Here is a 13,856-nt window from a genome sequence, read left to right as displayed (position 1 = left end):
ATAAATCATATTGTTATTTTGGACAGAACTTTCATTCTGTTAATCGGTAGAGCAACCCTATCATTTCTCACTACGTTTATGAAACCTTCCTCTATTTAACTTATTTATCAAATTAAATTATTGCAGGTGCCAAACTCTTTTCTACTCCACTTGCAGGGTTGATTACAGTCAGTTCGCGTATATTTTTTAATCCTTGTGCAACAGCAAAAGTCGGAGTTAGAATAGGGGGGGGGGGGGGGCATAGAGCATCATTTACATATGTAGATTCTAGAATTTAGTGTTAAATACACTGCTAGCCCCGGCACCTCGCATAAAATGGCGAAATGCGCAGGAGCTCCATCGTGCATGAACCACATGTTGTGTCGTACTTGTAAAGGCACATGTTCTAGCAGCACACGTAGAGTATCCCGTATGAAATCATGATAACGTGCTCTATGAGCTCTAACATGGAAATTAAGCGTTTCCGGACACATGTCCACATAACATCTTTTCTTTATTTGTGTGTGAGGAATATTTCCTTAAAGTTTGGCCGCACCTTTTTGTAACACCCTGTATAAACGATATCGCAAAATAACTTACATCAGTTGGCTGTGTTGGTTGTACGAAATAAAATGTAAACGTTTCACTGCAGGCTATGTAACCACAGTTTTCTCCTCGTATAAACGACAGGAGCGGCCACGGAAAGAAGTCCGAGAAAATCTTTGCACCACTGAGGATTAACGGGCAGCGGCGTACTCGGCGATGAAACTTGCCTCGCAGGTAGTGGTTGCCTTGGCAACGCCGGATGCAACGCTTCCTTCGTGGGTAGAACACACTGTCCGTACCGAAAGGAATGCAGAAATGGCCCCAGTCTGCTTATTAACTGGTATAAACCTTCCAAATTGCACTTGTAGTCGAAATGAGTCTCCCCTATGGGAGGTAATTCACGATTTTTTTCCTTGCAGGTGAAGAATGGATTCCAGTAACAAGTGATTTGCAGTCTTTGACTTCTTGGCAAAATATGAATGTTAACCAATAGCCATACAAAGCCTGTGTGACAGTCCCGCTCGCTACTGTAGTCGCTTTAGGCGAGTATTCAGCTGCAGCTGGGAGGATCCTTTCTGCTTCAGCCTGGACCTGATGGGGCTGTCTTTCCCAAATCCTCCTAAACGGGTTCTGGTCGAAGCCTACATGACAGGCTTACGGGGAGAGTAATTTTCCCATGTTGCTCTGAGGAAATTCACTCTCTCTGCCGTGAACGTTTCTTTGAGTGACACGTTACTCGTGACCTGGTGTAGTAGACAAACGTCATTCTAGTCCAGAGGCACAAATGTACAGAAAAGCTTCTGTTCGTAAACAAGCACGGAATTTGAAGGCTTCCCTCGTGCGAAACTCAGCTTGTTCTTTGCTCACATGATTTCCTGCGAACCACGGATGAAGGACGACAGGCTGATTTCAAATTCCTACTAGATTTCCGGAAAGCGTTTGGCACGCTGCCCCAAAGGAGACTGTCAACGAAGGTCCCGTCATACGGCTTAGACTCCCAGATGTGTCATCGACCCGAAGGCTTCTTTCCAAGATGCTGCTCCAGGCGGGTGTAAAATGAATGTGCGCAACGGAAAATAATAAACGCTAAAATGATTGTTTCTCCCTGTCTGACTACCCCCTGAAGCAGATCCTAGGGCCTCTTAATGCTCTTTTTTACATATAAACTACAATGTAAACATAAATGAATGATGCAGGCAACTAATAGTACTAAATGATAAATGTTGTTGAATATATATTTATTATAAATTAAAATCAACCCTTTAAGGACAATTGTCTATATTTCCTAACTAAATTATTAATCATTTGCCCAACTCTGCCCATTATTATGACAGTACACTTTTTCTTGACAACAATAAAATTTTTGCAAAGCTTTATGTTGATGGTTTTTGGGATGGATTATAATCAGTAATGCAACATTGCTGGCAAAAATTAATTATATTCTGGAAACGCTTCAAATATTTACTGTTGGTAATGAAATGATTTTACAAACGTTCAAATGGGTCTTACTTTTTACAATAATCTTACGATTAGCATTGCGCAAACATACTTTCAGTAGTCTTGAGTTTCGCAAAGAAAATAATTCAATAATATTAGTTCCTCTTATGATAATACTTAGTTGATGTCTCTGTACATCCGTTTATAATCTCTTGTAAATCATAGCTGGTGGCTGGCAGGCACACCGCTTCTCTCAACCTCTCGCTTCAGACCTGCTACCGATTCGCTTCACTTCTCGCTTACTACTGACTTCCTACGAACGCTAAAGTGCGGCCTCTCCTGCCAACAATGCTTTGTGGTGCGGACAATCCCTGCTACCATTACAAAATGTATCAATGCGCGGTCTTTCCCGCTCTTTTCTTAAAATGTATCCATACGCGGTCTCTCCCGCCCTTTTTAAAATTATATCAATGTGCGGTCTCTCCTGCCAACTATACTTTGGTGCAGACATTCCCTGCTATCACGATTATTTCCAACATGACAAATATTGATTAATTCTACTTAATCCTATTGAAACGTCCCCTTAGAAAAATTATACATGACTGTGCTTAAACTGACACACAATATTTTTAGCGCAACGCAATCTGACTTTCAATAATCCCTACAAAAGAATGGCTTGGACAAACATTAACCTATACCTTTCACAAATCACTTACCTCACAATAATCTTCGTTACTCGAACAGCGAGCGCCACTACTGCTAGCTAAATAAAATATTCAAACTACTGAAGGCACTAACTACTGATAGGCATAGTTAGCAAATGAAAGATTTTGATGGAGAACAAACAACGTATTTACCTTAATAGTGTTCAAAAGTCATAATATATATATCAGTTCATGATATCCAGTCTCTGTCCAGATCATCCGCTCTCAAAACTCCGCCATCTCTCTCACCACATCGACCACTACTGGCGGCTCACCTCCAACTGCGGAATGCTACGCGCTGTTAACATCCAGTTGCCCAACACTACAATAGCAAACAACAATGCAAGCCAGCCACAGACTGCACACAGCACAGCCAGTGATTTTCATACAGAGCGCTACGTGGCGTTACCAATATAAAAACCTAAACAGCCTACTTACACTATTAATAAAATATAAACATCTTTCATGAATTGTGATTTGACAATAGACAATAGAAATATACACGTCTTACAAGATGAACGTATGTTTTATCTCATACACATCAATTGCTTTATACTTTTATAGTCCATCTCGTCTACTGTTTACCCTTATTCTAGATTTCCTGTATCGCGATAGTGTTCCTTGTATTCCCCAGTCTTTCTTTTAGTTAGACGGTCTATTTTGTAAGCAGTATTTGATCTAAACTTGACCTTCGTCACATATCGTGTAATCGCACTGAAAGTTGGACGTTAATATTTCCTTTGGAAGTTGGCCAATGATTCTGCTGTGATGTGTATAGACAAACTCTGAGTCTGGGATATTATTATTGCGAGTGGTAGTGAGTGAACAGTTGTTGAGAGTACTCGTAGTCGCACGCAGCCTGCGGTAGAGAGAAGCCACGCGGCATATGAGGTCGCAGCCTGCCTTGATCATGACAGTAGCGCCGAAAGAACTTGCCCCCCTTCTGACAGCCGTGGAAAAGACCACAGGTAGGTAGTCCCAGTCTTCAAGAAGGGTCGTCGAGCAGATGCGCAAAACTATAGACCTATGTGTCTGACGTCGATCTGTTGTAGAATTTTAGAACATGTTTTTTGCTCGAGTATCATGTCGTTTTTGGAAACCCAGAATCTACTCTGTAGGAATCAACATGGATTCCGGAAACAGCGATCGTGTCAGACCCAACTCGCTTTATTTGTTCATGAGACCTAGAAAATATTAGATACAGGCTCCCAGGTAGATGCTATTTTCCTTGACTTCCGGAAGGCGTTCGATACAGTTCCGCACTGTCGCCTGATAAACAAAGTAAGAGCCTACGGAATATCAGACCAGCTGTGTGACTGGATTGAAGAGTTTTTAGCGAACAGAACACAGCATGTTGTTATCAATGGAGAGACGTCTACAGACGTTAAAGTAACCTCTGGCGTGCCACGGGGGAGTGTTACGGGACCATTGCTTTTCACAATATATATAAATGACCTAGTAGATAGTGTCGGAAGTTCCATGCGGCTTTTCGCGGATGATGCTGTAGTATACAGAGAAGTTGCAGCATTAGAAAATTGTAGCGAAATGCAGGAAGATCTGCAAAAAAAATGGTTCAAATGGCTCTGAGCACTATGGGACTCAACTGCTGAGGTCATTAGTCCCCTAGAACTTAGAACTAGTTAAACCTAACTAACCTAAGGACATCACAAACATCCATGCCCGAGGCAGGATTCGAACCTGCGACCGTAGCGGTCTTGCGGTTCCAGACTGCAGCGCCTTTAACCGCACGGCCACTTCGGCCGGCAGGAAGATCTGCAGCGGATAGGCACTTGGTGCAGAGAGTGGCAACTGACCCTTAACATAGACAAATGTAATGTATTGCGAATACATAGAAAGAAGGATCCTTTATTGTATGATTATATGATAGCGGAACAAACACTGGTAGCAGTTACTTCTGTAAAATATCTGGAAGTATGCGTGCGGAACGATTTGAAGTGGAATGATCATATAAAATTAATTGTTGGTAAGGCGGGTACCAGGTTGAGATTCATTGGGAGAGTCCTTAGAAAATGTAGTCCATCAACAAAGGAGGTGGCTTACAAAACACTCGTTCGACCTATACTTGAGAATTGCTCATCAGTGTGGGATCCGTACCAGATCGGGTTGACGGAGGAGATAGAGAAGATCCAAAGAAGAGCGGCGCGTTTCGTCACAGGGTTATTTGGTAACCGTGATAGCGTTACGGAGATGTTTAGCAAACTCAAGTGGCAGACTCTGCAAGAGAGGCGCTCTGCATCGCGGTGTAGCTTGCTGTCCAGGTTTCGAGAGGTTGCGTTTCTGGATGAGGTATCGAATATATTGCTTCCCCCTACTTATACCTCCCGAGGAGATCACGAATGTAAAATTAGAGAGATTCGAGCGCGCACGGAGGCTTTCAGACAGTCGTTCTTCCCGCGAACCATACGCGACTGGAACAGAAAAGGGAGGTAATGACAATGGCACGTAAAGTGCCCTCCGCCACACACCGTTGGGTGGCTTGCGGAGTATAAATGTAGATGTAGATGTAGATGGAGACTTTGGTATTAAATCGGGATTTTTGTTACTTCGCCTTTTTGCTGCTCTTAGTTGTTGCTTACCTGCGCACTGGAGGGATTTTGTGAGATTTGCATATGAATTCATTGACAGTAATAGTCGTATCTTTGTTGAGACCGGTATGCGATTATTGATAACATATATTGTGAATTAATTAAAGACGTTACTAATCAATCTGTCGAAAAAACGAAAGGTTCGAGTAAAGTTTGTCAGTGTTTAAATTGTCAATTTTCAGAATACAGTACATACATACATTAATCCTTGCTCCATAGATCATGAATACGACATATCGTAATGATGTGGAACGTGTCACTTTAACATAAGTTTTCTTTACACAAAAAAAAATATATATATTTTACAGCTACCACTTCATATCTAAGAATTCATCTACTGGGTAGGAGGAGTTGTCATTCAGAAATTCTTTTAATTTGCTTTTGAATGTTGGTTGGCTATCTGTCAGACTTTTAATACTATTTGCCAAATGAGCAAAGATTTTTGTGGCAGCATAAGTCACCCCTTTCTGTGCCAAAGTGAAATTTAATCCAGAATAGTGAATATCACCCTTTCGTCTAGTGTTGTAGCTGTGCACTTCGCTGTTATTTTTGAATTGGGATGGGTTATTAATAACGAATCTCATAAGCGAATATATGTATTGCGAAGGTACTGTGAATATCCCGACTTCCTTAGATAACTGTGTGCAAGACGATCTTGGGTGGGATCCAGCTATTATTCTGATTACACGCTTTTGTGCAATGAATACTTTCTCTCTTAATGACGAATTGCCCCAAAATATGATGCCATATGAAAGCAGTGAATGAAAATAGGCATAGTAGGCTAATTTACTGATATGTTTATCACCAAAATTTGCAATAACCCTAATAGCATAAGTAGCTGAACCTGACCGTTTCAGCAGATCATCGATGTGTTTCTACCAATTCAATTCATCATCAATGTACACACCCAGAAATTTTGAATGTTCTACATTAGCAACAGACTTCCGTTCATAGTCTATATTTATCAATGGTGTTATGCCATTTACTGTACAGAATTGTATAAACAGTAAATTATAAGTTTTTATTGTTTTCTTTCACTTTTTTTACACCCCTTAAGGCTTGTTGATCACACCCCTTGTGATCAATTTCTATATAAAATAATGGCAGTAGTTGCATCGGTAGTTGTGACATACATTGCACTCTGCAGTCGAACGCAGTATTTTTCTCGAATAATTGTGTTAGCATGCTGCTTGAAGCAGAATATTGATGCAGTTACAGCGGCAAGACGAGGTAAGTTGTCTGTTTCACTCAGGAGCATTATTGTATTAATTGTTAGGAGATCTTAGAAAATATTTTTATCATCGCAGTCAGACAGTCAGTCAGACAGAAGAGAATTTGATTTTTCAATATTTATAGGGAAGGATAATAAAGCCCTGTTTTCTTTTCTCGATCAGAATACTAATATTGTCAGAGATGGAGCCTTACATATTTTCGTACATCTTTCACCCGATCAGCCCCTGGCAGTTGAGTGGTCAGAGCGACGAAATGTTATGCTTAACAGCCCGGGTCCGATTCCCGGTTGGGTCTGAGATTTTCTCCGCTCAGGGACTGGGTGTTGTGTTGTCCTTATCATCATTATTTCGTCCCAATCGACACACAAGTCGCTGAAGTGGCGTCAAATCGAAAAACTTGCACCAGGCGAACGGTCTACCCGACGGGAGGCCCTAGCCACACGGCATCTCCACCTGTACCCTGTACATATTATTTGCTTTTTTTTTTTTTTGCATCCATCTGCTTTACCATTTTGCAGCGCGGGATTAACCGAGCGGTCTCAGGCGCTGCAGTCATGGACTGTGCGGCTGGTCCCGGAGGAGGTTCGAGTCCTCCCTCGGGCATGGGTGTGTGTGTTTGTGCTTAGGATAATTTAGGTTAAGTAGTGTGTAAGCTTAGGGACTGATGACCTTAGCAGTTAAGTCCCATAAGATTTCACACAAATGGTTCAAATGGCTGTGAGCACTATGAGACTCAACATCTGAGGTCATCAGTCCCCTAGAACTTAGAACTACTTAAACCTAACTAACCTAAGGACATCACACACATCCATGCCCGAGGCAGGATTCGAACCTGCTCGGCTCCAGACTGCAGCGCCTAGATCCGCACGGCCACCGCGGCCGTCAAGATTTCACACACATTTCAACACTTTTGTGATACATGGGCGACGACACATGGAAGTTTGTATGAGGCCGTGATTCGTGCACAAGCGGTTAAGGCGACGGCTCGCTTAAAGCGAGATATCCGGGTTCGAGTCCTGGTCCGTCACGCATTTTCATCGTCCTTGTCCCAGCATACAGCCGATTGTGGTTCATATTCGCAACTGCGAATACATTTCCTGTCTTTCTGGATGGCAGTAGTCGCTGCAGTACGTTGCTTCGTTCTTCTTAATAACACGGGCACTGCTGCGTCGTATTTTGGAGATTTTTCGTGAAATCAAATGGGAATCGCTGCAGGGAGGGCGACGTTCTTTTCGCGAAAGACTGAGAAAAGTGGCATTTGAAGCCGACTGCAGAACAGTTGTACTGCCAGCAACGTATGTTCCGCGTAGGGACTACTAAGATCTCAAAGGAGAAATTAGGGCTCGTACGGAAGCATACAGCCAGTCGTCCCCTCGCTCTATTTGCGAGTGGAATTGGAAAGGAAATGGCTAGTAATCGTACACGGTACCTTCCACCACGAACCATACGGTGGCTCGCTGGATCTTTATGTCGGTGTAGGTGTAGATATACAGGGTATCCATAAAGTCCCTTTACAACTTCGAAATTTTATTACAACGGCAGTTGTTGAAATACGAGGGCTATCCACAAAGTACATTACGTTTTGGAATTAAAAATAAATAAAGTATTGGAAATTTTTTTAACTATATACAGATGAAAGCCACACTTAAATACTACTTTTCTACATAGTTGCCATTTAAATTAAGGCACTTATCGTAGCGATGGACGAGCTTGGAAATTCCTTAGTCGTAAAATTCGGCCGCCTGCGCCTTCAACCACGTGGTTACCTCTTCTTGAAGCTGTGCGTCGTCATCAAAACGCTGCATAGCCAACCACTTCTTCATTGCTGGGAAAGAGTGGAAGTCGCTCGGTGCCAGGTCGGGACCGTGCGGCGGATGAGGAAGCAACTCCCACTTAAAAGATTCGAGAACTTCACGAGTGGCATTTGCCATGTGGGTCCGGGCGTTGTCGTGAATCAGCAAGATCTTTGAGCCCAACTTTCCCCTGCGCTTGTTTTGTATTGCTCCTCTGAGGTTGTGCAGAGTTTGGCAATACCTTTGAGAGTTTATTGTAGTGCCTCTTTCCAGGAAATCCACAAAAATCGTATTTCTGCCGGGTTACTGATTAACCACGTGGTTGAAGGCGCAGGCGGCCGAATTTTACGACGAAGGAATTTCCAAGCTTGTCCATCGCTACGATAAGTGCCTTAATTTAAATGGCAGCTATGTAGAAAAGTAGTATTTAAGTGTGGCCTTCATCTGTATATAACAAAAAAAATTTACAATACTTTATTTACTTTTAATTCCAAAACGTAATGTACTTTGTCGATAGCCCTCGTATTTTAACAAAATTTCTTTTATTGTAATCACTATTTAGTAAAGCTTTTATACATACCAAAATTTTGTGTTTCAGGTAATCTGTTGATGAACCTCTATAAAATGGCAACTCCTCAAGAGAAGGCACAATGTGTGTCCTGGTTTATTGAGACAAAATCGGATGTTCAGACTCAACCAAACTTCACAACGAAGTATGTACGAGATCCATGGCACAAAAAATTTATGGACAGTGTTGGATAACGGGAGGAACGGGTGACCAATAACATCCGAGGAAAACATTGATCTCGTTTTAAACGTCTGCACTCTGTAATGCATATATGCATTCCCTTCATGTGTTTCAGCCAAGTGTTATGCATGTTTATGCGATCAGGAACGCTCAGTAGCAGCCAGGCTACATGTACATTTATGTACATTTAACAATTAAGCATCAGCAAGGAGCATTAGTGATGAAATCATAGGAGGCAATGTTGTGCAACCTTAGTAGGGACAAGATCCGACTATTCGGGAGTAGGATCTTACAATCTGAGTCAGTGTTCTGAGACAAACTTCCGTCATAATGATAGCAAACGTGACGTCAGATCCGCCTAGCAACAGCGATCTGAACACCCATTGACTGAAGGTTTGGATATATATATATATATATATATATATATATATATATATATATATATATATATATATATATGAAACGAGAGAAGTGTCCTTATTGGCTGAGAGAGAAAGGTGGGGTGGTCTCTCTTGTCCTTCGGGAAGACAGGGACAGTTAGTCGCGAGGAGCCACTCAAAACGCACGGTCGAGTAACCGGGGCTGCTCTAAAAGAAAGGTCGCGAGTGCATGTTTCAGATGTTAAACAAGATATAAACTGAAGTTATTAGTTATAAGAACGCCACGTGTCGTGGGCAGGGTCTATCATTATGTAACGTCAGAAAACGGGATTAATGTGTGTAAAGGGTCGAATCTAATGGCGTAGTCCAGAGCAGCCATATTGCAAATGCTGATTCTGTGACGTGTGTGACAAAGCAATTTCTGTATCAAAACAAGTACCGTATAGTTCAAACGTTGTTCACAATTAACAACTGGCATCCCTAAACACTCCAGTTCAGCAGGATCACCTCCTACATGGAACCTGTCGACTCAGCGCTACTACTGTGCTACGAGGGACTTACTGAAGCAGCAAGACACCAGGGTAGTGATACCGCCCAGAGAAGCACTTCCTTCTCGCTACAATGCCACTGACGGTGTTGTAACTCGTTCACCTACGAAGTCCGTCCGCACTGCTGCCAGACAGTTCCAACTACCACGTTCAGGTCCTCCACAAGAACTTACGGTTGTACGCTTACAAAGTGCAACTGTGAAAGGTGGCTACACTGTGCCACTGCGCCAGAGAGTGCGCCAAAGAGTACTATTAAGCCGCCTCCACAGTGCGTGTTAGAGTTCATAGTGTCAGTGGTTGTTGAGTGCTAGTAGAGAGCACAGTGTGTGTTAAGAGCTCGTGATTGTCGTGAAGTCGGAGTGAGATGTGGTAGTAAAGAGTGTTGCTCCTTGTTTTATGCAGTTATTTGATGGGAGAGATAGCAGATGTTATTGTAATGAGTGCATTTCGTCAATATATATGAAGGTAAAATTTATAATGTTTTTTTTTATTAATTGTCTATCTGAAATAATGTGTCACTACAGGTTCAGTCAACAAGCATCTGGCTTGTGTTCTTGGATTAGAGTGTAATTGTGATTTTTTTGCATAATTATAGTTTTTCTAAATTTCCTTTGTCACGCCAGTATAATTGGTATCAAAATTCTTGTCTTGTGGGAAAAGAACCGTGCCAGATGTGGACGTTGAGTCACACTCCCACATACAGAACAGTTACTCTTGTGCTCATTGGTTTCGTAGATTTTTATAGTTGCTGGGGTCTTAATTAATTAATTGTGTTTACGAAAATCTTCTTACATTGTTTGTTGCAGTCAGATTGCGTAATAATACTAGTCAGGGCCAACCGATTACGAGACTTAAGTAATCGGACAGACAGTTACAAAAGTATTTTCAATCACATAAATTTAAATAAGCCCCCATGCACGTGGCGACCGCTGCTTCGGATCGTCCCTTGGAATTGTTCTGATTGTGAAATTGTAGACTGTAGTATTGTTGTAGTAATTTGTAGTTAGTAATTGTAGTCTATTTTGCATGTGTAGATTTGGTAATTGTCATTCTTCTAATGGTATTTTTTTCTCAGAATTAAATTTGTTGTCTTGTCAACGGGTTTGACAATTTAGTGCAATTATTTCAATTGTTCGATTAATCGTGTTTGAGGGAAACATCTCGTGTGAATAGTATTGTTGGAGATAAGGAGGCATTGTGTGTAATTTTCGAACAGTGACGAATTTTTTTTATGTTTTGTAAATGATTACGCGATCAATGAAAAAGGCAAAAATGATGAATAGTGAGAATAACGAAATTGTTGACATGGCGAACTCGCCAACACAGGACAACAGTATGGTGGATAATGGAGTTGAAAACAATGTAATAAGTCGGGAAAATAGTCCGGAACCATTTCAAAATTTTTCTCAATCAGAAAATTCACAGAATCCGAGATTAACGATAGAAGATTCTGAAATAATATCGAACACAGATAGCTTTACAGCCATGCAGAAGGAAGCTGGTTTTGCGGGAAATGTTAGGGGCGAAAATAATTTTGAAACAGTTACCATGGGGCAGTTGATGAGTGCTATATTAAAAATGGAAACACGAATGGAAACTTTGGGATCTGAATTAAAAACTGATATGGGAACAATGGAAACACGGATGGGAACAATGGAAACACGGTTAGGATCTGAATTAAAAACAGAGATAGGAACAATTAAAACAGAGATGGGAACTTTGGAAACACGGTTAGATTCACGAATAGGGACATGTTTCAAAGATATGAAAGATGAATTAAAGAAAGAAATCAGGGAAGAAGTACAACCGATTCTGAATTCTCACAATAATAGATTAATTGCAGTAGAAATCAGACAAAGGGAACAGGATAGAGAACAGGAAGAAAGAGATCGCGTGATAGTACAAAAATTTTCAGAGTTAGATTTACAACGTGCAAACGATAAGAAAGAAATATTTGAAAGAATCGAGGAATCCGTACCAAATGACAGATTAAACAACCTAACACAACAATATGAACAGCTAGCTACCAAATGTGTCAATACTGAAACCCGAGTCGCGACACTTACGGAAGACGTAAACAAACAGAAAGAACAAATAGGTGACTTATCGGAAAGAGTTGAGGAGATTTCAGATAAATTGACAAATATTAGTTTACATGGGGACAGAGATTCGGATGATACAGCCCCATTACCATTTGCAGAAACCGAAGAGTATCAGAACATAAATAAGCATGTTGAGAATCAGGGAAAATTTAATGAACGCGTGAAAAAGGAATTTGAGGCATTACGGAAGCAAGTTAAGCAGATCGAAGGCGAAATTGTAGGAAAAGATAGCAGAAGAAATTTAGACTCACAGGTAGCAGAGGGGTTTGAAGAAAATAATTTGTTTCATTTACGGGATGCAACAAGAGAGCGCCAGGCGCGCGAACTTTACAATAATCGACATTCGGACCGGGACAGACGCGGTAGGTCTTTGTCGCCACGAGGCGAAAATTTTGACTATAAACACTTTTTGACTGTCCGGAAATTTAAGATCTTCCGTAATTCTAAGAATGACATACATCCATGTGCATGGTTAGCTCAATTTACGTACGCACTTCCGCCAGATGTGCCACAAAGTCACAAACTGGAAATTATGTGCAGCTATTAAAGTCCTCAGGGGATTCACTACTCTAAGTGAATATGTGCCGTAGCGAGCATAGGGCCCCGAGCTGTAGTGGTGCTATTTCTCTTTTAGTTTTCTGTACCGCTGCCTACTCTTTTACTATTCTTTGCATCTGTCAAACCAACTCTTCGACTATCAAGCTATCTAGTGAGTAAGAACAATAACCGGATATGACTGTTTTACCCAAAAGTGACTTTGGAAATTACCGATTGGACTTACTGTACCTTCAGCAGCATTCATTCTTAGCTTAAACGAAATGTTACCTGTTTATATTCGTGACAATATTACTTCATATGACTTACTGTATCTTCAGCAGCATTCATTCGTAGTTTAAATGAAATTTTACCTGTTTATCTTCGTGACAACATTACTTCTTATGTTGACGACATTCTTATTGCTAAACGTTCTTGGAGTGAGCATAACAAAATTTTGGTTTCATTATTACGTGTCTTTGCAAGAGTTGGCATTACAGTAAACTTGGAAAAATCTGAATTGGGTCGTTCTCAGGTGAAATTTCTCGGTCACATTATTGCTAGAGAAGGTATTCTTCCTGATCCAGAAAAATTAGACGCTATTCGTAATTATGCTGTTCCTACCACAAAACGTGAGGTTCGTAGTTTCCAAAATTTTTGTGGAATGATATACTTACAAAAAATTTTTTTGTAGAATGACATACTTGTGAGAAAATAACAGCTACATGTAAACATGCGGAGAGTACAAGGATACCGCGCTGTGTTTTGGCGGCGGCACATACTCAAAGCAACAGTGAAGTCTGCGCGCCGCACGAGGCAGTCGTTGACCGCGAACAATAGCTTCCTACGTCACGCGCCTACAGCTGATCGAGCGCTCAGTGCGAATGCACTGACAGCCGTAAACAAATACACAGTTTAATTTCTCCGATTAAATTCAGTATAAAGCTATAGTGAGTTGATGAATTATGTTATTAACGTTCAGTATTTTTCAGGATACGGTTGTATGAAATATTTAAGAACTTCAGGTAAATTCTGTGCGTGTCCGACGTTAAGACGACTTGCTATCGAGAAAATTTTCAGGAAGAATGTAATTTCGAAGAAGAAACTAATAAAAAAAAAAAGGTAACTATTAATTGAGTTCATTTTTCAGGTAACAAATTTCCACTTAGGTACGTACTTTAGACGTAATTTGCTGCTCGCGATTACGTGATTCATACTTTGTGCTAATTTCATGTTCTATGAATTTA

The sequence above is a fragment of the Schistocerca piceifrons genome, chromosome 3 (genome assembly GCF_021461385.2).
Source record: "Schistocerca piceifrons isolate TAMUIC-IGC-003096 chromosome 3, iqSchPice1.1, whole genome shotgun sequence".
In the NCBI taxonomy this organism is placed as follows: domain Eukaryota; kingdom Metazoa; phylum Arthropoda; class Insecta; order Orthoptera; family Acrididae; genus Schistocerca; species Schistocerca piceifrons.
Note: the sequence above shows the minus strand (reverse complement) of the source record.